The sequence below is a fragment of the Peromyscus eremicus genome, chromosome 10, assembly GCF_949786415.1.
Source record: "Peromyscus eremicus chromosome 10, PerEre_H2_v1, whole genome shotgun sequence".
NCBI classification, from domain to species: Eukaryota; Metazoa; Chordata; class Mammalia; order Rodentia; family Cricetidae; genus Peromyscus; species Peromyscus eremicus.
Genome location: NC_081426.1, coordinates 2,306,119 through 2,332,238, shown reverse-complemented (window position 1 = coordinate 2,332,238; position 26,120 = coordinate 2,306,119). Strand labels below are relative to the sequence as shown.

The 26,120-nt window shown below is 39.8% G+C and overlaps 1 long non-coding RNA gene across 1 annotated transcript in view; it reads right to left on the bottom strand.

Annotated features, from left to right (window-relative positions):
• LOC131920673 (uncharacterized) overlaps positions 1-26,120 on the bottom strand; it is a 33,685-nt gene continuing 7,565 nt past the window's right edge. Inside the window, exons 2-5 of the long non-coding RNA XR_009381744.1 lie at positions 22,308-22,426; positions 9,364-9,496; positions 9,097-9,195; positions 1-1,356 (exon numbers count right to left, since the gene is read on the bottom strand). This is a non-coding gene — a long non-coding RNA (uncharacterized LOC131920673). The remainder of the gene's footprint in view (positions 1,357-9,096; positions 9,196-9,363; positions 9,497-22,307; positions 22,427-26,120) is intronic.

The window sequence follows — 26,120 nt, the reverse complement described above, 5'->3', positions numbered from 1 at the left end:
TTCCTCAGCAGTCAAACAATTCAAAGACAACACAATAACATACAGTATCCAGACTCTGTATATTTTCCATCTTTATGTGGCTTTTTAAAATGTTACTTTACTCCCTTTTTAAATAGTTTACTTTATTATTTTAAAACTATATATTTATTCTTTATGACTGTCTATACCTTCTCTTTACTTTCCCAAGCCTATGTATATTTTTAAACACACTGTAAACCATTTAAAGGCTTTTGTTCTGAATCTGTCTTTACTGCATATCTCTATCTTTTTCTGATTACACAAGACTTTAAACTGCTAAGCAGGCATGGCTAGGACCAAAGCGGCAGCTTTGGCAGCTGGCTATGCCCCATTCCTTGGTCTATAAGAGCTTAGCTTCATGGTAGAGGTAATGGTAGAATTCATGTTTACCATGCAAGTTCTGGGGAGTTTTTTGGTCGATGCTGCCACCAAGTAGAGTGTCACTTGCTGTTCATAAACCCCATTTAAGTGATTCAGTAGTAGGACTCCCCAAAAGAACCACTAATGCCACCAGCATGAACCAGGAAGCTGCATCTTAAAAGAGCTGGGCCTCTGTTTACCTCTAGCAAATAGCCTACCGCCCTCCCAAAAAAGGTTACCAAGAAGCCATACTTGTTTCTGTTCTTTTGTGTCTAGAATCCCTTTTAAAGCGTTCTCAGATTTTATGTGGAAATTCTTGCCAAACATTTGGGTACCATATGAAGGTGGAAGTTTCTGTCCCCCAGAAACTCCCAAATACCCAGCAGCCACCACCCAAATCACCACACAGAGGCTTATATTACTTATAAATGCTCAGCTATTAGCTCAGGCTTATTACTAACTAGTTCTTACAGTTAAATTAACCCATAATTTTTATCTATGTTTAGCCACTTGGCTTGGTACCTTTTCTTAGTACAACATTCTCATCTTGCTTCCTCTGTGACTGGCTGGTGACAACTCCTGACTCTGCTCTTCCTCTTCCCGGCATTCTTAGTATGGTTGCCCCACCTATACTTCCTGCCTGGCTACTGGCTAATCAGTGATTTATTAAACCAATTCAAGTGGCAAGTCTTTACAGTGTGCAAGAGGATTATTCCACAGCACTGACCAGCTAGTCATCATAACTATTTCAGCAGAATAATACAGCAGTGACAGCTGAGGTTGCTGTGTGGTCATGGGGCCGTTATCACTCCCAGATAGGAGGGACTAAGGGTCTCAGTAGCCTCACCTGGGACTCCAGCCATTATTCCTTCCCTCTCCCACCCAGCTGTGCATGTTCTTTGAGAGATATTAGAGTATGTAGGAGGTGGAAGGTTACCTGAAGGTTGGACTTCGACGCAGGTTCTGGGAAAGCATAACCTACGAAGGGATGGGACATTTGGTGAGCCACACTCCTGTGAGACTGGGATGTATAGACATTTGTTCATGTCTCCCCCAAAAAGTAACAAAATACTCATTATGTGGTAAATATGTTTCATTTATTGTGTTTCCTGTGAGGCTTATTCAGTTTTTCTTCCCTTCTTTAAGTATTGGGACCAGAAAAAATTCCCTGTATTGCAGTCATTCTTGATTATCTCCTTATATGCACTATTCTGTATCAGGCTTTTTCTTTTGGGTAACCAACCAGTTCCCAAATCATGACACAGAGACTTAATATTAGTTATGAATGCTTGGCCTAGCTTAGACTCATTTTTGGCTAGCTCTTTTAACTTAAATTAACATGTTTCTCTTTATATACCTTTTGCCATGGGTCTTTTTACCTTTTTTTTTCTGTATATCTTATTTTTACTGCTTCTTGTGTCTGGCTGGTTGGCCACTGCCTGCCTGGTTCCAGGCATCTTCCTCTCTTTCTCCCTCATTTGTTCTCCTCTCTTCTTCTCTCGTTCCTTTCCCAAGCTTATATTTATCCTCCTATTTATTCTCTCTAACCTCAAGCCTCATCTATCTCTCTCCTGCCTAGCTATTGGATATCCAGCTTTTTATTAGACCAATCAGGTGCCTTAGGCAGACAGGGTGAAACAAATGCAACACGTCTGTACATAATTAAACACACATCCTTACACCGTTAAACAAGTACAGCATAAACACATGTAACACATCTTTGCCCAGTTAAAATAATATCCCACAACACTATATGCTACAATTACTTTGATTTTTTAAATCCATAAACAGTTGTATACTGTCTGTGCTCACACAATCACCAATCTATTTATTTTAAATTGTTTCCCCAAGAAAAAAATTACTAAACTGATTTTTTCTTTTAAAGACAGGGACTGTATCCCAGACTGGCCTTTATTAAGATCAACCCACATGAGTCTATTTAATAGTTAATAAGAATTTATTAAGATATATATTGAGGAAACACACTCACAAATACAGAACAGAGTAGACAGCTGAAGTTGTCCTTGGATCTGACTGGGAGCAAATCTACCTCACAGGCAACAGGGAGAAGGGGTATGTGACCCTTCTCCATTTCCCTTTAAGAGGTCATGTACAATGGCAAAAAACACTGCCTCCTTCAGGCCCTACAGCCCAAGGTCATGGGTGAAGTAAATGTCACCACATTTCCCCTTTTTGTCTAAATAAAAGGGTTCTAAACTTAATACAAACTATATACAATAAGAATGATTATCAAATATTGTCCAGGAAAAACAAAGGGTAATAACATAAACAAAAAGGGAACTACAACCAATAGAATAACATCAAACAAGAAAGTCGTGCTAAATGTTCAGAAATGTCCAGAACATAGGTAAACGGCAAATTACCAAGATTACTCCAATAGCCATCCTATTTTGAAGATTCTAACTCTAGTACTAATATGTTCTAGTTAAGATATGAAAAGATTGTAACTGTAACTATCTAGTCTTCAACTTCATCAAAGACCTGAGAAGGAAAATATAATACCTGAGAAAACAGAAAATGCAAACAAGCAATTTCCAAACTTCTTTCGAGACTAGACAGAGACAGCTGGCAGTCTGGACAGTCACCTAAAGTTTCTCAGCATTGTTGGGGCATCCAATTTGGCTATAAGCCTAGAATATCTGACAGCCCATTTTCAGAAGCAGGAATTTTGAAAGACCATCTTACTCTGTATTGGCAGAGTTCAGTAGTCACTTTTCCTTGTGTCCTGTTCATCTAGAAAGGACAGCACTCATACTGTCAGCAGTTGAGGCAAAGGCAACTCTTTGCCCAGCAGGCCAATTTGTGCCAAGAAGACGAACTTCCAAATGGAAATGTCTCAGAAGCCCAACATTCTCTCAGGATCAGATCAGTGCTGCCAGGAGCAATTGTGTCTCATGTCAACAGAATTCCAAGTTATCAAAACATTTAAATGCCATATTCTCAGGTCTATTAAGTGTTTGAAGACTACCTATCCATTTGACATATGTTTCTATAATTCTAAAGAACCTAACTAACATAACTATAGAAATGACAAGCATGGGTGACTATAAATCTGTAAGTCTTCTCTACCTAAATAACCTAAGGACTAAGGGTTCACAGAAACAAGGTAAACAGTCTGTAAGCAGAAGTACCATATAAGGACAATGACCTCAAAATTGTGACAATATATAAAATATCTTAAACAGAGGTAGAAATGTATAGTGCAATATAAAATATGACAATAATATCCTTAATATGTACCAATGTGCAAAATATCCTAAACAGAGGTAGAACATACATACAGTATGATAAATATAATATTACATTTGTATCAATACACAAAATATTTCAAACAGAAGTACAAATATATGTACAATACAACAAATACAGTTTTGCATTTGTAACAATATACAAATTATCTTAAATAGGAATGTAAGAAAAGTTAACATTTGTATCAAATATACAAGAATCCATATCAGTGCAAATTATCCAAGGCTGATAGTTTGCTAAAACAGTTTACTAGTAGATACAATAATCTACCTTAATATCCGAAACCTATCCATTCCCCTTTTTCTTTTCTAAAGGAGAATACTAAGTTGAAATTTTATTGTTCCACTCCCAACCCTATAACCACCTATTCATAACCCTGAGAAAATTGAAACCTTTGGGAGAGGGGTGTCACTTTCTTAGAATTGTTTCATTCTGTTTAGGGGGCAACAGTATCTCTGTGGGATCCTGTAAGAAAGCTTAGATAGTTAGGTCTCAATAGGACTATCTGTAGAGTCTGCAGCCAGTCTCAGAGTAATGGATAGGATTGTCTGAGATTCTGGCTAAAAGTGTAGTAAGACAGACCATCTCATCTTAGAACTGTCCTGGAGAGTTTTCAGCCCAAACATGGTCATTGAGTAATGTTCTTAGGTACAATGTCATTTTTCTGGACTGAGTAGAGTCATTGTTGTGAGGCCCCATCTTCCTTGTGGAGACTTCAGAGATTGCTATCGTAAAGACTTATTTTCACTGTGGAAAACTTGAACATTATTAACATCAAAATGGAAAGTTTGAATTTTAAGATGACATGACATGTGAGGAAGGATTCCGAAAAATCAAGAATAAGCATGGAGAGAAAGAGAATCTTGATAACAATGGTCCTTAGATTATTGGTTTTCTTCTGTCTCACACCAGTGAACTCTTCCAATATGAGACAGAATCTCCTAATATTTCTTTTAGCAATATGCTTGAGTTAGAGGAGAGAGGCACATTCCAACTCCAGAGCCTGCTTGATTTATAATTGAATCAGGACCACAGTTATTCTAGAGTTAAAGATATATAGATGTTAGGCAGTGAAATATTACCCTGTAGAGTACATTAGTACCAATAGGTCTTTTCTTTATGTGGTAGACATATCTCGATATCCAAGGCCTTGTTATTTCTTGAAGGTGGGTATTTCTAGTATCCTGTAAAGACAAAAAACAGAACCCTGCCCTGACCCTTGTTTGTTGAGTTTTTCCTACAACTTGTAGAGTTGTCACATTGGTGGATGAGCTTTTACTTCTCCTCATCAAGGAGTTTCTCCTGTTTGAAGCAAATTTTTATTAATTTTGTTGGTATCTATAGTTTTTCTTCTCCTGCAGAAACAAAAGCAAAACCCCTTCCCCAATATAGGACCAATATAGGTTTCCATTCTGAGGTCAACACATCTTTGAAGTAAACAGGTTGGTTTAGCTCAGGAGTTTTTTCTATTGTCCAATGTCTCTCTGCAGCTACTGTTTCTTTCTCATCAACATTGAGAAAATTTAAGGTTAGTAAAGCATTATGTAATCTATTTCTAGGAGTCATTGTTACTTCTTTCTGTTTCTTTAGCATATCCTTTACAGTTCAACTGGATCTTTCTATGACTGTTTGGCCTGTAGGATTGTGTGGTACACCTGTAACATGCTTTATATTGTAATAAGTTAAAAACTGTCTCATTTTATTTGAGACATATGCTGGAGCATTGTCAGTCTTAATTTGTACAGGTATTCCCATGATGGCCATAAACTTCTAGTAAGTGTGTAATCACAGAGTCAGATTTTTCAGAACTCATAGGAGTTGCCCATTGAAATCCTGAATAGGTGTCAATGGTTTGGTGTGCCTATTTTAATCTTCCAAATTCTGCAAAATTAAACACATCCATCTGCCAAATTTCATTTCTTTGTATAACTTTAGGATTACTTCCTGCAGGTTATAGTTTGACTATAGAAGGAACAAATAGGACATTTTTTTTTACAATTTCCTTGGCTTATTGCCAAGTAATAGAAAAGTCCTTTTTCAAACATTTGCTATTTACATGGTGTTTTTATGAAATTCTGAGACTTCTAGCACATGACCTATTAATATTTGATCAATCTCATCGTTACCTTGTGCTAGAGGGCCTGGCAGACCTGTATGGGATCTGATGTGTTATATACATATAGGATGTTCCCTATTTCTGATGATTTCCTATAATTGTATAAATAGTAATGTTAATTCTATAATATCAGGAATAAATTCAGCAGTTTCTATATGTAAAACAACTCTCTCTGCATATTGAGGGTCAGTAAGCATGTATTGAGCAGTTCAATGAAGTCCATTAGTACCATAGGAATGTCATACAGTTCTGCCTTTTCTACAGAATTGTAGGGGCTTTGAAGCAGATTTACTTAAATCTCCTGATTTATATCCTGCCTTTCCTGATCTATTTTTATCAGTATAGAATGTGGGGACTCCAGAGATTGTTTTTTGTTGTACATTATGAGGAAGGATCCATTCAGTTCTTTTTATGAATTTTATTCTCTTGCTTCTGGGATAGCAATTGTTAATCTCTCCCAAAAAGTTACTGCAGGCTCTCTGCCAGTATTCATTATCTTTCCATAATGAGGAAATTCCCTCATTAGTTAAAGGTACTACAATTTCTGTTGGTTCCATTCCTGTTAACTGATGAAGTCTTAATTTTCCTTTTAGACTCAAATCAGAGATCTTTTCTACACAAGTTTTTAACTTCTTCCTTGGTTTACATGATAGAAATATCTATTCCAATAGAATCCAATCTTCCCTCTGCATCAAAATCCCTGTGTGTGTGGGTGTCTGGAGGGGAGTATGACCAGAACGCAGTTAAGTTCTGGATTCACATGATCTACATGGGCCTCTCATATTTTCTTTTCTACTAGAGACAATTCCTTCTCAGCTTCACCTGATAATTCTCTTGGACTATTTAAGTCCTTGTCCCCTTTTAGAGTATTGGGAAAATTTACTAGTCCATCTTTAGGTATTCCAATGATGGTCTGTAAGTTGGAAATGCTTCCTAACAATTTTTGAAAATCATTAAGAATCTGCAATCCATCTCTGCTGACTTGTACCTTCTGGAGTCTGATTTTTTGTATATCCTAATTAATTAATAGAATTTCCTCTTTGTATTTTTTTCAGGAGCAATTTGTAATCACCAGTGAGGCAAAACTTCCTTTACTTCTTCAAACATGTTTTCTAAGGTACCTAACTTTGGACCAGCTAATAAGATATCACCCACATAATGGTAAATTATAGATTGTGGAAATTTTGCATGAATTATTTCCAACGGTTTTTGCACAAAATATTGGCACAGGGTAGGGTATGTAATATTCCCTGCAAGGGGACATTCCATTTATATCCCTTGACTGGCTAGGAATTATTGTAAGTAGGTACTGTGAAGGCAAATTTTTCTCTATCCTTGTCTTGTAGAGGTATGATAAAGAAACAGTGTTTTAAGTCAATAACTACAATAGGCCATTCTTTAGGTAACAGACAGGGCAAGGACATCCCATTCTGTAGGGAGCCCATAGGCTGAATTACTTTATTTATCGCTCTCAGATCTGTCAACATTCTCCATTTACTAGATTTCTTTTTAACAACAAATACAGGAGAATTCCAAGGGCTGGTAGATTCTTCAGTGTATTGAGCATTAAACTGCTCCTGATACAGCTGTTCCAAAGCTTGTAGTTTCTCTTGTGTCATAGGCCATTGTCCAACCCAGACAGGTTTATCTTTCAGCCATTTTAAAGGCAGGGCCATCAGTCCTTCTGAGAGTTCAATGGCATGCGCTTCTGGCAGTGATTACAAGAACCACTGTGTATGGGCTGCCTGGTCTACAGGCTCCCACAGCCACTGTATGCAGGTGGTCACCTGAGCAGGGGTCAAGCAGTTCCTAGGGTGTTCTCCAGGGCTCTGCAGGTCGGAGAAACTCACCTGCAGCCGCCTGTGTATGTTAGGGTTTGTTCACATGAGTGACCCCAGTGGAGGCACATGGGGCTCAGATCCATGTGGTTGGCCCCAAGTGGCTCTGGGGTGCTAGAGAGGCAGGCTTGCAGTGAGCACGAGTCTCTGAGCAAATCTGCCACCGTTGCCTCGGAGGCTGCGGTCAAGAGCCACAGGGAGTGTGGGGTTTTTTGTTCCGTGGGTGCCACGATTAAGATCGATCCATGTGAGTCTATTTAATGGGTAATAGGGATTTATTAAGATACAAATTGATGAGATACACTCATGAATACAGAACAGAGTAGACAGCTAAAGTTGTCCTCGGATCTGACCAAGAGCGAATCCACCTTGCAGGCCCCTTCTCCCTTTCCTTTTAAGAGATCACATACAATGGCAAGAAGCACCACCTCCTTCGGGCCCTACAGCCCAAGGTCATGGGCACAGCAAATACCACTCCAGGGCCTCCTGCCTCCATGTACTGCTCTGTGCCAGCATACCCAGGGCCTCCTGCTTGCCCGAGGGGCAGGCCCTATGTCACATGTCTTGATGGCCTCTGCCCAGGTGGACATGTCTGTGTAAATTTTTACACACCTTTCTTGCAATAGAGAAGTTTTATATCTTTTGATCATTTTTTTTCTTTAGCTGAGACAGCAAGAGAGATGATTTGTTGTACACATTATGTTTGGCTGCAAGTGAGGATAGAGCGAGTCTTCACTGTCATGGGTCCAGGGCAGAGGGCCAGTGGGGACTTTTTGAACAAGGCAGTCTCTCAGAGATGGCCTCTGTGATGAAAGCGTGGAATTTCAGATCCTTTGAGACCTACTACAGACAGTATCACACAGGCCAACTTGGATCAGCCTCCAGGCCTGTAGCACCCCGTTTCTGTTTCCTCAGTGGCAGTGTATGCACCGGCTAGCTCACTCGCTTCTGCCCCGCCTTCCTCTCATGGCGCAGGAGTTTCCCGGAAGGTGGTGCCAAGAACAAGTTCTTAACCATTTCTAATTGGGATATTGGGGGGAGGGGTAAATTTTGTTGTTTTTTTTTCTCATGGATCTGAAATGGCTTTTTATACATTATTAGGAGAATTTTTGTCGTTATGTTACATACCTATAATCTAGTACTTGGAAAATGGAGGCAGGAGGATCAGAGTTCAAGGATAGCATTGGCTGCACAATAAATTTGATTGTTTGATTTTAATTTTTTTCAGGGGAGGACACTCACTATGTAGTCTAGGCGGGCCTAAAACTCACTATGTGAGACCAAACTGGCCTCAAGACCCCTGATTGCCTAAGCCTCCCAAGAACTAGGATTATGGATATGCCTGGCCATACCTGGCATATACAGCAAGTTTGAGGCCAGCCTTGTCTCACAAACAAACCAAGTGGATTTGTTTCATATGCTACAATAATGTTTCTCATTTGTTTTTTTGAATCTAAGACAAAAAATTTTCCAACTGAGTGTGTTAATACTCACCTGTGATCTCAGCACTTGCAAAGCAGGATTTCTGCAAGTTGGAAGCCAGCTTCATTCATACAGTGAGTTTGAGGACAGCCAGGGCTACATAGCAAGATGCTGTCTCAAAACAAGAACAGAATATAAATATAAGGTCTTTGCTTTTTAATTGAAAAATAGAAAATTTTGTATGTATTATATTGACACACTTCAGAGTGAGTATACATTGCAAAGTGACTAATTAAGCTAATTAACATATGCACTGCTTCCCTTTGTCTTGTGAGGTACCTTTTAATTTATTCCTTGTATCTTTCACTTATTGGAGTTTTGCATTTTCCTGAGACTTTAATTATCTCCTGCAGTGGACATCTGTGTTCCAGCCAGCATTTGGATGTAGTAAGGGGTGCAGGTTTTCAATTCCCTAAAAAGAGGTAGAAGAAGAAGAGGTTAGGATTTTAGACTAAAATACTGTGACAGCTGAGGTGGATTACTGCCATTTATTGTTCTGTTTTCTCGTCTTCAAAACTGGCTCAAAATAGCAATCCCACAGTGCTCTTGAGCTGGTCCTTTTATAGAAAGCTGGTGGTGTGGTTGCTAATGCACCTGTGGGCCACAAAGTGCCACCCAGCTCACTCCAAAACACTTGGCATTAGAGTGTTACCTCCAGCCTCTTCCACGTGCTTTTCAGCTCTGCTAGGAGCAGAGAACTGTGAAGCACAGGCTCCTCTTCTCTTTTTTCTTAAATGTGGGCAGTGAGGATTCCTCAGGCTTACACATGCTCTCATTATTTCAAATGCTTGAATTCAGTTTTCTCCTTAAAACATGAGGCTTTTCTTGGTATTCAGTATTTGAGGTTCTTATAATCAGGATGCAGAATAATGTGTTTATCATGAAATAAACACAAACTCAGAACAGATGCACACTCTTACATATGGATGCAGTGAGGTAAGAGTAGGAACATGGTATAGTGCGTATTATAGTATTTTCAGTGTTTCAACAGTAATGCCAAACAGTCTTGAAGTATCACAGCTCAGTTTAGCAACTGTTATTCTTCTCTACTACATATGAACACAGTTTCACATTAAAGATACACATAACAGGGCTGGAGAGATGGTTCAGAGGTTAAGAGCACTAGCTGCTCTTCCACAGGTCATAAATTCAATTCTCAGCAACCACATGGTGGCTCACAACCATCTGTAATGAGATCTGGCGCCCTCTTCCGGCCCACAGGCATACATGCAGGCAGAACACGGTATACATAATAAATAAATCTTTTTTAAAAAAAGATACACATAACAGAAGAGATTGAAATAGATAGATACAAATAAGCATACACACATATATACACATCCACACATTTACACTTTTACTATAGGGCTGACATGAGGTTTAATTAGAAAATATAAAAAATACTTCATAGTGTGTATTTAGCATTTGCTAAATACCAAGCATGGTGCCAAGTATTATTTTATATGTGTTCTGTGGTAGGAATATGTGTTGACAGGTACCTAGACTGATTACAAAAAACTTGACTATTGTAAATAGTGCCACAGTAAATATGACTCTACAGAAATGTGTTTGCATTGCTGATTTATTTCCTTCAGATCTGTACCCAGGAATACAAAGCTGGGTCACATAGCAGCTATACTTCTAAGGACTCTGTTGTTTGCTGTGGGATGTTCTGTATGTTAAATGTGTTGTTCTGATTGGTTAATAAATAAAACACTGATTGGCCAGTAGCCAGGCAGGAGATATAGGCAGGACAAGGAGAAAGGAGAATTCTGGGAAGTGGAAGGCTGAGCAAGAGAGACGCTGCCAGCCGCTACCATGACAAGCGAGATGTAAGTTACCGGTAAGCCACGAGCCATGTGGCAAAGTATAGATGAATAGAAATGGGTTAATTTAAGATAGAAGAAGTAGATAACAAGTAGCCTGCCACGGCCATACAGTTTGTAACCAATATAAGTCTCTGTGTTTACTTGGTTGGGTCTGAGCGGCTGCGGGACTGGCAGGTGAGAGAGATTTGTCCTGACCATGGGCCAGGCAGGAAAACTCTAGCTATAGTTGTTGTTTTGTTTGTTGGAAGCAGAGTTCATGTAGCTTCAACTGGACTTGAACTTACTACATAGCCAAAAGTGACTTTAGACTCCTCTGCCTCCACTTCCCAAGTACTAATGTTATAGGTATGTGCCACTATGCCCTGTTTATATGGTATTGGGGGTTGGAACCATTGCTTTGGCCATGCTAAGCAAACATTCTATCAACCAAACTATATCCCAGCCCCCATGCAATTCCTTTATGTCTTTAACCTAATACAATGCTACAGCTGTGATTAAAATTCTTTTTATGTATATGAGTGTTTTTTTCCAATATGTGAGCACTGCTAGTATGTGCCTGGTGTCCACAGAGGCCAGAAAAAAAGCACTGGATCCCTGAAACTGGAGTTACCGCCAGATGTGAGCTATCATACATGTGCTGGGGACCGAGCCTGTCCTCCATAAGAGCAGTTCCCTCTATGAAATTTTTAGCTTTTATATTTATTGTTTTTTAAAGGTAGGGTTCATTTATAGCCTAGTACTCACTGTGTACACCCAGACTGACCTCTGACCTTCAGTGATTCACCTGCCTCTGCCTCCAAAGCACTGGAATTATAGGGATAAGCCAATCTTGCCCAGCTCTCATCTTTTTATTGTAGTATTTTACATCCATGATGTAAATGAGCTCATAATATATTTTTAAATTCTCTAGGGAACATGTGAACAAGCTCTACTCTCATCAGGTCCTAACAACCAATCCAAAGTACAGTTCCACCACAGTTTACCTGGTGTGGTGATTTGAAAGAAAATGGCCCCCAAAGGGAGTGGCACTATTAGGAGGTGTGGCCTTGTTGGAGGAAGTGTGTCACTGTGGTGGCAGGCTTTGAGGTCTCTTTTGCTCAAGCTTCCCTCAGTATGATACTCAGTCCACTTCCTGTTGTCGTCTGATCAAGATGTAGCCAGCACCATGTCGTCTGCATGCCCCCATACTCCCTGCCATGTCGATAATGGACTGAACCTCTGAAGTGTAAGCAAACCACCTCAATTAAATGTTTTCCTTTATAAGAGCTGCCATGGTCATGGTGCCTCTTCACAGCAATAGAAACCCTAACTAATACACCTGGGGAACCAATACATGTATCGGGCTTACTGATAGAGTGAGGGTGAGGGGTTATTGTCAGGAGTGTGGGTGACCCCAAAGAGGTCTCACCAAAGGCCTTCACCTAGCATGCATGATAGCTCTCCCATAGCTGCATAAGTCAGCCCTGCTTCCTCTACTCTTCCCCAACCTATAAGCTCTAGCCCCTCCCAAGGCCATACAGTTATCTCAGAATTGTGTACAAAAGGCTGGGAGGAGTGGCCAGATCCTCAGGTGCTCAGAGTATCTCAGTAGAGGACTGGAGAAATGATTGTGACTTTTGTAGGAATAAGTCTCCTTACTTTCACAATGAATCTTGAATGCTTGGCACTAAAAGACTATGTTAGAATTTAGATCACAGCTGAATATAGTGGTACATGCCTTAAATCCCCAGCACTCTGGAGGTAGAGGAGGAAGATCTCTGTGAGTTTGGGGCCATCCTGGTCTACATAGTTCCAGGACATCCAGGACTACATAGTGAGACCCTATCTTGAAAACAGCAGCAGCAACAACAAAGAATTTGAATCATATAACAAAGTATCTGACATAATCAACTTGAAGAGAAAGATAGTTTCTGAGGTTTCAGTCCTTGACTGTAGAGGCAGAACATCATGGTGTCATGAGACTGTGATAGGCTACTCACCTCAAGACAGGAAGAAGAGGAAAGGGACCAGGAAAAATAGAGCCTCCCAAGCACAGAGCCCCAGTGACCTCCTTCCTCCAACTAGACCTCACTGCCTGATTTTTACCCCAGAACGGTGCCATTATATTATGACTCCATTGAGGGGTTAATCCACTGATAGGCCAGACCCCCAGAATCCAATCACCTTCCAAGAGCCCGTGAGCTAGAACTAAGTCTCCAGGCCTGTGGCAGGTATTTCCTATTCAAACTAGAAGAGACTCTGTGAAATTTGATGGTAAGTTAATGATGACCCAGTAAACAGCATCTCACATTTGCCTAAAAATAAAGTGTTGCTCTTTTCTGACCCTGAGGAAGCGGTAAAGGTGTGACTCCTCACAGAGGGTTTGTTTTTAACTCAGGAAAAACATGCTTGAATTCTAGGTCAAATGCCCTAAAGTTATTATTAGCAATGGGTTTTAAATACAAATGAACTAGACATGACATTTAAAATATAATTTACTGTCCATGTAGAATGTCACTAATGAACTATTTAATTGCTTCTCTAAATGATATGAATTCAGCTTTCAAATAGAGGGCAAAGGTCAGTGCTATGATGCTGTAAGTGGCCTTTATTGAAACTATAGGAAGACTTTTTACAAGTTCTAAATTATAGGTTCTTTGTAAAATATTCTTACCCAGTTATTACATTATATAATAGCAAAGAGCTGAAGGAGGCTTCTTTGGGTTGGCAAATAAATAATTCCCTGCCATGTCTTCAGAAGCTCCCAATGAATCCTGCATTTTCAGCATTGTGAGTATAGCATCTCAAAATTTCCTTCCTCTTCTCAGTTCTGTGCTACGTTCCTCAAAAGTCTATAAAATATTCTGCAGCTCAGTTTAAAGTAGAGAAAAAGACATAGCAAAACCTGGACTTTCTAAACGCCAGCTGACCATATTCACCTGGTATAAAGTACTATAGAGCAATCCTTTTTAACTTCTCGAGTACACGTTGCAAAGAGCACCACGCTGGGCACGGTGACTCAGCATGTTCGTTCCAACTGTACGGCAACTTGCTTATTTTCAGAACAGAACATTTGTTGTTGTTATCTTGATATTTTTAGAGTCTCATGTAGCCCAGGCTGGCCTCAAACTTGCTGTATAGCTAAGGATGACCTTGAACTCCTGTTCCTCCTTCACCACCCAAGCCTTGAGATTGTTGGAATTGCACACCCAACCTACATGCAGTTCATTTGTCTCTAAATGTTCAGGGTCATTTTGATTTTTTCTCCTTTTGTTTTACCTACATTTTTTTTTTATCATTAGGGACTTTTCATTATTTTATTTGTGATATAGTTTTCTTATTTCTTCTACTTTCTTTTCCTCCTTTCTATATTTGTCTGTTTACTAAATTGACTCTTTATTTGTTTTCCTTTGTATTCCTTACCTATTGATGTCATCCTCTCATTCCCTTTAACTACTGAATTTGCAGGTTTGGATAGGACACCTAATTTCTAGAACATGTTTTTATATACCATGCTTCTAATTTTAGTTATTCAGAGAACTGTAGCCTCAGTGTCTGCTAAACTCCCCCTTTGACTTGTTGGCCCAGCCTTGTTTGTTTGAGACAGGGAGGGTCTTATTCTGAAGCCCTGGCTGGCCAGGAACTCACTATGTAGACCAGGCTGACCTCAAACTCACAGAGATCCAAATGCCTCTGCTTTCTGAGGCCGGAATTAAAGCCATGCACCACCATACCCAACTTGTTTTTTTGCTTTACAGGTGAGTATCTTGTGTCCCAGTCTGGATTCAAGTTCTCTATATACCGGAGCATGAACTTGAATTTCTGACCCTCTGCCCCCACTTGAGTGCTGGCTTACAGGCACTCCCCACCATGCCTACCTATGCGTTGTTGATTGAACCCAAGGGTTTCATGAGTGCTAGGCAAACTCTCTACCAACCAAGCCACTATGCCACTCCTGCCACTGAACATTTTTGATCCGATACTCCAGTAGTAAAAACATTTGAACACTTTTCCTTTAATTTATGAACGTGTGTGGATATGACTGCAAATTGTGTACATCTACATATACACATGAATGTAAATCATTATATATAATTAAAAACAGAGCCACAGTTAAATTTAACAAAAGGTAAGATAAAAATATTTAGGCTAAAGTGTTTGTTTTTGCTTTATTGGGGGACCCACCACCCAGCTCCCAAATAAATCACACACAGAGGCTTATTCTTAATTACGACTGCCAGGCCTTAGCTTGGCTTGTTTCTTGCCAGTTTTTCTTAACTTATATTATCCCATCTACCTTTTGCCTCTGGGCTTTTACCTTTCTCTGTTTCTGTAACATCTTTCTTACTCTGCTGTGTGGCTGGGTGGCTGGCCCCTTCTTTTCTTGCTCATTGATCTCTCCCCTCAAATTTCTCCTTCCGTTTATTCTCTCTGTCAGCCCCACCTATCCTTTCTCCTGCCTCACTATTGGCCAGTCAGCTCTTTATTAGACCAATCAGGTGTTTTAGACAGGCAAAGTAACACAGCTTCACAGAGTTTATTTAACTCTGTTTAATGCAGCATAAAGGATTGCAATACATCTTTGCATCATTAAAACAAATATTCCACAGCAAAAATAAAGGTAACACATCTTAAAATAATAATCTACAACACTAAAGTTCTAATGATTTTCCCTGAGTGCCAGTGGATCATCTTGTACCCACAGGGATTCACAAATTTGGGTTTTATCCATCTGAGACAGTAGAAAGCCACATTCCAGGGGAAACAGTGATAATTTTGAGATTCATATTTGGAACTCAGCTCAAGATTTGGAAATCAATTCGAGATTCTCACACAAAGGAGCTCTTCTCCCTTGAGAGAGGGGAGCAATCCCTGATATGGGGAGAGGGCAGGGTTGGGGGGTGGGGGACTTAATTCTCTGATGTGAGAGGGGTGGGGGAGACTTTATTTCCCTATATAGAAAATGACGAGGTAGGGAACACTTCATGAAACTGTTTCAGTGATGACAGAAACTTAATTTTTGTTTATTTTAAATTTTATTTAATTGCCTTTTCATGAATAGATGGGTTTATTTCAGCAAGAAGTTTGAAACTCTTGCCTTAAGCAAGTGTACTACCATTCTTATATCAGGAACAAGTGATTTCTTATACTGCTGAATGTATAAAAGTTCTTGTTCTAGTGAGATTTCTATTGCTATTGTGAACACCACAATCAAAAGAAGCTTGGGGTGGAACAGTTTATTTTGGCTCACACTTTATAGTCCATCAATGCGGGAAGTCAAGGTTGGAACTCAAGGCAGGAATCTGGAGGCAGGAGCTGAGCCAGGGACTGTAGAGGAACACTGTAAGTCAAAAGAACACCTCTAAAGACTGTTTACAGCCCAATCTTATAGAGACTTTCCTTAACTGAGGTTCTCTCTTCTCAGGTGACCCTTGCTTTTTGTCAAGCTGATGAAAATCTGACTAGTTCAACACTACCAACAAACAGACTCACACCCTGACTATTGTGTTCTGTCTGCTGAATTAACTTCGACTTCTTCATCAGACTAGTCCTTCAGTTGGAGGAGGAGGGAGGAACATTGAGAAGTAATGTATGTGCACTGAATTAGACTTTAATTGTTTGCATGTGTGTATGTGTGTAGTGTATATGTGTGTATGTTGGTGGTTGTTTTTTACTCTTTGTACCCTTTGGGGGCCCACCTCCCACCTTCCAAATAAATACACGGAGACTTATTCATTCTTATAAATACCTGGCCTTAGCTTGGCCTGTTTCTTGCCAGGCTTTTCTTAACTTTAAATTATCCTGTCTACCTTTTGCCTCTGGGCTTTTACCTTTCTCTATTTCTGTATTTCTTTTCTTTCCTTCTTATTTTGTGTCTGGCTGTGTGGCTGTGTGGCTGTCCTCTTCTTTTCTTGCTCCTTGATCTCTCCTCTCAGATTTCACCTCCTATTTATTCTCTCTGCCTGCTAGCCCTGTCTATCCTTTCTCCTGCCTTGCTATTGGCTGGTCAGCTCTTTATTAGACCAATCAGGTGTTTTAGACAGGCAAAGTAACATAGCTTCACAGAGTTAAACAAAAGCAACATAAAAGAATGCAACACATCTTTGCATCATTAAAGCAAATGTTCCACAGCATAAACAAATGTAACACATCTTAAAATAATATTTTATACAACATGTGTATATATTTGTGTTTGCATGTGTGTGTGTGTGTGTGTGTGCAGATGCTTGTGTACATATATGTGGACTCTAGAGGTTGATGTCTGGTCTTACTCACTTTCCACCTTACGTGTTGAGGCAAAATCTATCATTTGAACTTGGAGCCAGCTTGATCTGCTAATCCTCTGTCTCCTGAGATTACAGATGGGCCACTATGCCTGCCCAGCCTTTACATTAGAGCTATGGGTCAGAATTCTGTTCCCCACAATTACAGGGCAAATGTTTTACCCACTGAGGCATATATTTATATTTTGTTGAATCAAAATTGTGTATTTGACTTGCATTTTTAATTTTTAATATGAACAATTGCAAATATATACAAAAGAAGCACTGTTTCAGCAATTCTCAACATTATTTTGGCAATGAAATATCATGCCAGTGTGTATGGGAAATAATTAAAGTTGGGAGGTGGTATCTAAGCCATGTTAAAGGCAAACTTGCCTCTCTATTGGCTACTAGAAAGATCTGTAGACTAAAGAAGCCAACAGCCAACTCTAGGCATCTTGTGGTAGAATAAATGTGACTGATTCTGGCCACCAGAGGGCAGATCACCGAGAAAGAAAAGAAAGGCCAAATCCGTAGCAACCAAGATCTAGCTAGCTTCAGGCTCTACCATCTCCAGAAAACTTAACTTTCTCCTCAGTGTTGGAGGGAAGAAGGGAGAGGCATTGCTTTAAAACATAAATGTAGATGTAACCAACCTTCTTATTAAATAAGAAACACAGAACCAATGCAAAGAAGAAAGCCAAGAGGTCAGAGCTAAGAGCTAAAACCTTACCCTTCCTCCTGCAGTGGTCCTACCTCTCCGAGTGAGAGCTACCCCTGTGTTAAAGTCTTTATATAGAGTTCCTGTTCTGCCTTCTCATTGGTTGTAAACCCAACCACATGACCGCCTCGTCACGGCCTGTCTGTATAGACCTGCAGGTTTTCCATGATTGGTATTGATATTAAAGGCATGTGTATCCAATAGTGGCTGTATCCCTGAACACACAGAGACTTACCTAGCTCTGCCTACCAAGTGCTGGGATTACAAGCGTATGCCACCACTGCCCTGCTTTTCTATGGCTTGCTAATAACTCTGACCTCCGGGCAACTTTATTTATTAACATACGAATAACATTTTAATATAAATAAAATATCACATACATAGTCACATATTTAGTTACCTGAGAGTGTGTTGTTATCATTTAGACTATCTTTTATGTTTTTAAATATATTTTATTATTTTAAGCGCTTCAAAGTTTTTTATATATATGTATATATATATGTATATATATATAGAGAGAGAGAGAGAGAGATTATGCATCAATCTATAAGATAACTATTTTGAAGGAAAATTGAGATATTTAGTATATTCATTTTTCCAATGGAACGACATGATGTTGGAGCTGGGGATGCAGCTCAGTTGACAGTGTGTCTCCTCAGGATAGACAAAGCCTAGGTCTGTCTCTAGCACCACACAGAAGCTGTTGTGGCAGTGCTGCATATAATCCTAGCACGAGAAGAAGACAGGATCTGCCCTGGACACACACTGTAAACATTCAGGGCTAGCCTGCCCCAAGAAATAAATGCTTTCTCCACTCACTTAAGTCTTTGTGTCTCTCTTAAAAATTCATTTTAGATCTATTTATTTTATTTTGTGTGTGAGTGTTTTGCCTTCATGTGTATATGTACACCACAGAAGACAGAAGGTGTTCCTTGAAACTGGAGTTACTGATGGTTGTGAGCCACCATGTGGATGCTGGGAAATGAACTCTTGTCCTCTGTGAGAGTAACAAGTACTCTTAACTGCTGAGCCATCTCTCCAGCCCCTCAATTTTGTTTCATAAATTCTGATGCAGTTCACCTTTAGACAGATGAATATCACCCATTAAAATTTTACACAGAGGGGCTAGAGAGACAGCATAGAGGTTAGGAGCAGGTAATGCCCTTGTAGAGGACCCAACTCCAATCAACAAGCCCTAGTTGTCTGTAATTCCAGTCCCAGGGTATCCAATGTTCTCTCTGGCCTCCAACAGCAGCAGGCATGAACTCAGCATAATTACATACATGCAGGCAAACATTCACACCGTAACATTTTTTTTTACATAGAAATGACTTTAATCTATATATAAATTAAAGTTCTAAGTGGATTTCAATCATTTTAAAGAACTATATTGATTTTTTTTTTTTTGCAGAAAGAGCTTTAAACTCTATCTTTTCTTACTTCTATTATTGCTTATTTGCTTGTTTGTTTTAGGTTTTTGAGTCAGGGTCTCCATATAACTGAGGCTGATGTCCAATTCACATACAGTTAAGGCTGGTCTTGAATTGTTGCCTGTCCTGCCTCATTTCCCGTGTGGGGAGAGTAAGGCCTGGACTGTGACACCTGGCTCCAATTGAAAATGATTTTACAGAAGTGTGTTGGACTTTGTGGTCAGCACTCGACTGCTGTGTTTAATTGATTCTATCAGGACTTCTTGCCCCCTTCTCGGAAGTGCTGACGCAGCAGGCTTGTGCTGCCACGTCTGGTCTGTGGTGCTAGGACTGAGCCCAAGGCTCTGTGCGTGCTAGGCAAGCACTCTTCCTCCGAGCTTCAGCCTTAGCCTCCCAGCTAGTTCTTAGTTTTCTTGCTTGGCAAACCTATAATACAAAAAGTATAACATTTTTGTTTTGCCTTTATAATGTTTTGCCTTTTTTCATATGTCATCACATAGGCTAAAATGATTAGGTGATATGAAATATTTAATAATGATAAATAATACATTTTACCAGGTTCTGACTTTTTATTTGTAATCCTCCTTTTTGTTTAATTTTGCATAGTAATATTTTTTATTGATAATATAAATGTTAAGGTAACTTTTCAACATTTGCTTAAAAGATCATGTAATTTTTCTTAATAAGTTTATAAGAAATTAAGATTTTAAAAGGTTTGAATGGGGTGTATGTGTGGATAAAACTGCTTACAAAAGCCCCATGTTGTTAAATGAAAATTCCACTGCTGGGTGGGATAATTTCCCATGAAAATAATTTTTATTATTTAATAAGTTAATGTGTTTACTTTATTAATATATTTCTCTGTGATCAGTTTTTCACTCTGGAATAAGTTTCTTTGGTCTAGGTTAAAGTTGTAATATATTACTAGACTATGTTTGCTAGTATTTTGTTTTGAGATTTACAAAATGGATCCTTCTCTTTAAAGTCTTTGATGTTCCACATCTCTGTTCAGTTAGACTGCCAAAGATCTGGAAAACATCAGTCATTTTTCTCTGTTTTGTGCTCCAGCATAATGTGCTCCAGCATTTATAATACAAATGCTCCTGAGGGACTTCCAAAATAATACTTATTTTTTGTTTGATTGTTTGTTTTTTGAGACAATGTTTCTCTGTAAAACATCCCTGGCTGTCCTGGAACTCCCTTTGTAGACCACGCTGGCCTCACAGAGATCCTCTTGCCTCTGCCTCCCAGAGCTGGGATTATAGGTGTGCACCACCACCCACCTATAATCATATATCTTAAATGTTTAAAGGGGATGTTTATATTACAGTGGAGGTGTTTTAACCTTAAAGGGCTGTCAAATACAAGATGTTTGTTTGTTTTTCTCAACACAATGTATTATAGAAATGCCTTCTAAAGCTACTGCAGAAGAGGATTTCCTGAGTGTGTTATAGGTCATACTGTGCCATTCAGGAGACAAACCCTTTCTTTCTCTTTGATGTCCTGCTCAATTCAGGAAAAAATAGAATAATATACCCAACATGTTATACCAGTTAAACGTGGCTGCATACATTTCTCTAGTGCTCGTACATGATATTCACAAGTCATTACATTTCGTACCATCTGGTAGGTATTAATATTTTAAGGAAATTTTCTTAGGGAAAAAAGCAATAAGGAATTTGACACTAGAGACAACAGACACTAGTTCTGCATCTTGCTTCTAGCAGTAATTTCTGGTTTTGGTAAAATTCAAAATGAATACTATTGAGAAAGCTTAATTATGACCCTTCCTCATGTAGCTGGTCTATGATCAGCCTTGTTTACCAGATCTTTCTGCCATGATGGAAATATGTTACTTTTATGTGTCCAATGAGCCTGTGTCCAGTGACTCCTTGGGATTTGAAATGTGGCTAGTGCAACTGAGGAGCTAAATTTTCTTCTTATCTGACTCTAATTACTTTAAATGTAAATAGGTATATATAGCCAAAGTCTACCTTATTAGCAACTTCAGAGCAGAAACTGCTTCAAGCCATGGATGCATTAAAATTATCTTTCACCACTAAATGTTCTCTTATCCAAAAACATCACTGTCTGTATTCTAACATTGCGGAGTTCACTCTGCTCAACAAAATGATTTATGCTTGAGTTTTCCCCCCCCCCCTTTTTTCAGATTTATTTTTGTTTCACGAGTGTTTTGCCTGCCTGCATGCGTGGGCACAACTTGTATGCAGTACCCACAGAAACCAGAAGATGATGTGGAGACCGTTAGAAGTGCAGTTACAGATAGCCGTTAGCTGCCCTGTGGGATGCTGGGACCCAAATCTGGGACCGCTGCTCTTAACTGTTGAGACATCTTTCCTGCTCCAAACATGCTTGGATTTTTAAAACTTGGCTGAGGTTTGCAGGGCAGGGGTGGCTCAGGGGTTGTCCTCTTACCTCTACATGTATGCCCACACTCACACATCACATACACATACTTAGTAGTGGTAGTAGTAATTTAGTAATACAACCTTGGTTTAATGCTTGCTCTGTGAGCCCCATCCTTCCATTGCTCTGTGTGTGTCTCCTCCACAGATATTTTTTTCTATTAAATTTTTTTCATTTACTTTACATATCAACCACAGTTTCCCCTCCCTCCTTTCCTCCCGTTCACTCCTCCTACCTCCTGTCTACCCTCTCCTCTCTGTCCACCCACTCCTCTGTTCAGAAAGGGACAGGCCTCCCATGGGAGTCAACAAAGCATGACATATCAAGTTGAGGCAGGACCAAACTCCTCCCCTGCATCTAGGCTGGGTGAAGCATCCCAGCACAGGGAAGCCAGCTCAAGTGCCAGGGACAGGTCCTGATCCTACTGCTAGGAGCCCCACAAACAGACCAAGCTACACAACTATCACACACATGCAGAGGGCCTAGGTCAGTCCCATGCAGGCTCACTAGCTGTTATTCCAGAGTCTGTGAGCTCCCACTAGCTCAACTCTGCTGTCTCCGTGGGTTCTCTCACCATGATCTTGACCCTGCTTGGCTTGTAGAATCCCTTCTTCCTCTTCCTCTCTTCAGCTGGACTCCTGGAGTTCTGCCCAGTGCTTGGCTGTGAATCTCTGCATTTGCTTCCATCAGTTACTGGATAAAGACATTCCGATGACAATCAGGGTAGTCACCAATCTGATTACAGGAGAAGGCACCCTCATCATTATCGCTAGGAGTCTTAGCTGGGATCATCCTTGTGGATTCCTGGGGGTTTTCCTTGCACCAGGTTTTTCCCTAACCCTCAAATGTCCCCCTCCCCGTGAAGATATCTCTTTCGTTACTCTCCCCCTCCTTCCTGCTCCCAATTGGACCAACCTGATCCCTCATGTTCCCATCCCCCCACCCCCATACCCCTCTTCCACACCCCCACTTCCCCCCGCTAGTTTACTCAGGAGATCTCATCTATTTCCCCTTCCCAGAGGGATTCATGGGTCCCTCTTTGGGTCCTCCTTGTTACCCAGCTTTCACCCTCACACATATTTTGCTATGCTCTTCCCTTGCTCACAGGCTTTCACTTCTTTCTGTCTTGGTAGTTTTGCATCAACCTTACTGATATTTTTCTATTTTTTTAATAAGTTATTTTGGTTTAAATACTAGACATGAACATCATACCAAACATAACATGAATAAGTCTGTCAGTAAAATTGCCGAAGATGAAGAGGATTAAAAAGAGATGACAAAAAATTAATGAGAACCATGAGTAGAACCAGGTAGTACTTTGATATGAAAATTGCAGCTGTACATTGAACTGCTTTTCAAAAAGGAATCTGTTTCACTGAATCTATTACTTCAATATACAACAGTTTTATACATAGTGGCACATCCAATTCCATTGTTATTAAAATTTTAAGGTTTGGTAGTTGTATCGGGCAGCCATCTTGCATACTTTGCTCCTGTATGCAGTGTGGATGCATATTTTAAAAGTAGACAGTTTTAAATGACCTAGTAGTTCAAGGAATTATTTCAGTAAATTCTCTTTGGGTTAACAGATCCCAGAGTACTATTTTTAGAAATTGGAACAGCCATTCATTTAAAGCTAAATCATCTTTACAAATTTATCTTCTAAGTCATAATTGTCAGTAGTTAGGAATAACAGTAGCTGCCCAACTACAAAAAGCCAAAAACTAATTTCAAATGAAATATTCTGTGACCAAAATGCAGAGAGCGAAAGTCTTAATATAGGGCTAGTTGAATGCTTAAAAATTCAATTTCAAGTTTGAAATATATTTTTTTCTATCATGGAAAAAATTGCCAACACAGATGCCAAGTCTGGTGGTGGAGGCAGCTCTAGATGGGGCTGACTGTTCAGGAAAGGTGGTCAAGGCACTTACTCACTTAGAGCAGAACCAAGCTGCTTAGGTTGGTATTTTATTGTCTTGTTCTTCACCAGTTAACAACTTATAATGTAATTTAAGCTTGTATTTTTCCCCAAGGAACATATTTTGCAAAGAAATAATAATGTGAACACACAGGAAATAATATGACCTGGGGCCAGTGAGATGGCTTGACAGGAAAAGGTGGTCACTAACAAGCCTGATCACATGAGTTGAATCATAGGAATGCTCCTGGTGGAATGAGAGATCTGATTTCCTTGAATTGTTCTCTGACATGCACATGCTCAGCCTGGTGATGTGTGTGCATATACACTAAAAATAATAATAATAATAATAATAATAATAATAATAATAATAATTGTGATAAAAATTTAAACTAGTGTGGTGTTTAAGGAATTCTTTGCTATTTATTCTCTTTCTTTTTTTTTTATTTGAGGATTTCCCACATGAGAGCCCTGATTTCATACAAGAGTACATTATATTTGCATTATTTCCACCTTCTCTTCCCCCTTTCCAAGTTCTTTATTTCTCCACAACCAGCCCCTAGAATTCATATCCTTTTGTATATTAACTTTTGTTACACACACACACACACACACACACACACACATACACACATGCACACGTGTGCGTGCGTGTGTGCGCGCACGCGAAATTCAATGAATGATGCCCTTAAGAGCTGACTGACCATTTAGGATTGAGATCTCATTCCAGAAAGCAAATATACTGGCTTGTCACCCCTCAGCAGACATTGACTGCCTTTTCATCTAGGATGGGACCTTGTTTTCCTTCATCCATGTTGACATGAGGAAGCCCGGCTGGAAGACTGACTCCCATATTTTATGACAGGGTATTCTTGAGGAGTGAGGGATAAGAGACATTAAATAGAAGGATAGAGGGGAGAGAAACAGATAGAAACACAGGATAGCCTCAGGAGGGCCTGGATCATCATCTGCTGGCCCCTCTTGTCTCTTCTTAAGGGCTATTTATAGGAATGCCAAGGGGTGGAGCATTGCAATGCCAAGACCTCCCCTTAGCTCAGCCAAGTGTAGACCCTTTCAATCACCTAGTAACCATGCACATGGTCAAGCAATCCTCTAATGCAGCTCTGCTGGGTAAAACAAGCTCAGATCTCACTAGGAAACCTCTGTGGGCCTCCACAATGCTCCCTTCTTGATATAATAAAGGGCTCCCTAGGCCCCTCATATATACTGTGCCTGTCTTAGGTTGTTCTTCTTAATTAATTTTACATACATACATTGAGGAAGCTATCAAGAAGAAACTTGCCCATCTTTGGCTCCCAGCCTCTGGCAAGAGGATGTACAAAGCCTAACTCAGCTCTGGCCCAGATCCCTACTAAGAGCTTGCAAACATCCACAGCAATCTCCATAGCTGCCATACCTCCCAGTAAAGGAGTAGAGGATAACAAAGATAGAATATCCTGCCACACCAACTCCAGTGTCGCCCATGTGACATGAACAATTATGTCAATAATAGCGGACGGGAGATACGTGTCCCGTGGGACTAAGCTCCCTGGAGGTCCCTGGCAGAGTGCCCATGTTATGCCTTCTTCTTGAAGAAGACATGCTTCACGGATCATGAGCTCCCTGGGCTATGGGTTGTGTGTAACTGCTTTTTTGATAATGTTCTAATTAATCTATAAAACACAGCCAAAATTAATGAATGCTTGAGTTGTGAACTATGGAGGAGAGGGGAAGCTGAACATGAACCTTATTTAGATATAGCAAAATGAGCTATTCCTTAAAGACCCCAAGCCGCTAGATAATAGAAAGTTCAGGCACTTCTAGGGAATGAACACTCACCCACTAGGAATCCTTTAGAAATCCCAACTGAAGTGATTTATGGCAGAAAATGTTATCTCATAGGAGGCAAATGGTGGGCCCCTCCATTGAGGAAGTTCAATATGGGAAACTTAAGGACTACAGCAGAACCCCTTCCCCCTACAGGTCTAAAAGTATAACAGTCCATATTTCAGCAGGTAAAAAGGTTTTACATTAAAAGATATATGTGATAAAGAACTGAAGAAAGACTTAGGGAGGATCTGCAGCATCCAAATTGGCTAAGTGGGTCATGAGAACCAAAAAAGTAAAAATACATAATAAACTAGAGAGTGGCTGAGATAAAGATGAAGGACACAGCCGCAACCTCAAAGAAGCCTTCAAAAGTCTAGGGATTGTACTAAGTTTAAAAAACACAGACTGCTCTTTGGGTCATAAAGTTCTTGTGAGTGAAGGGATATGTCTAGCGCCGATTAATAATTGTGTGCTTGCTGTTTTTTAAAGATGATGTAATTGAACTATTGCCAAGTTCTTGTTGTTCCCTGTATGACTTGATAGTTTTCTTTTCTGTATATAACTACTGATTTGCAGAAGTAAAATTACAGCAGATTCAAACCACTTCTGAGTGTGTTGTCTGTCATTCACCGAATCCTT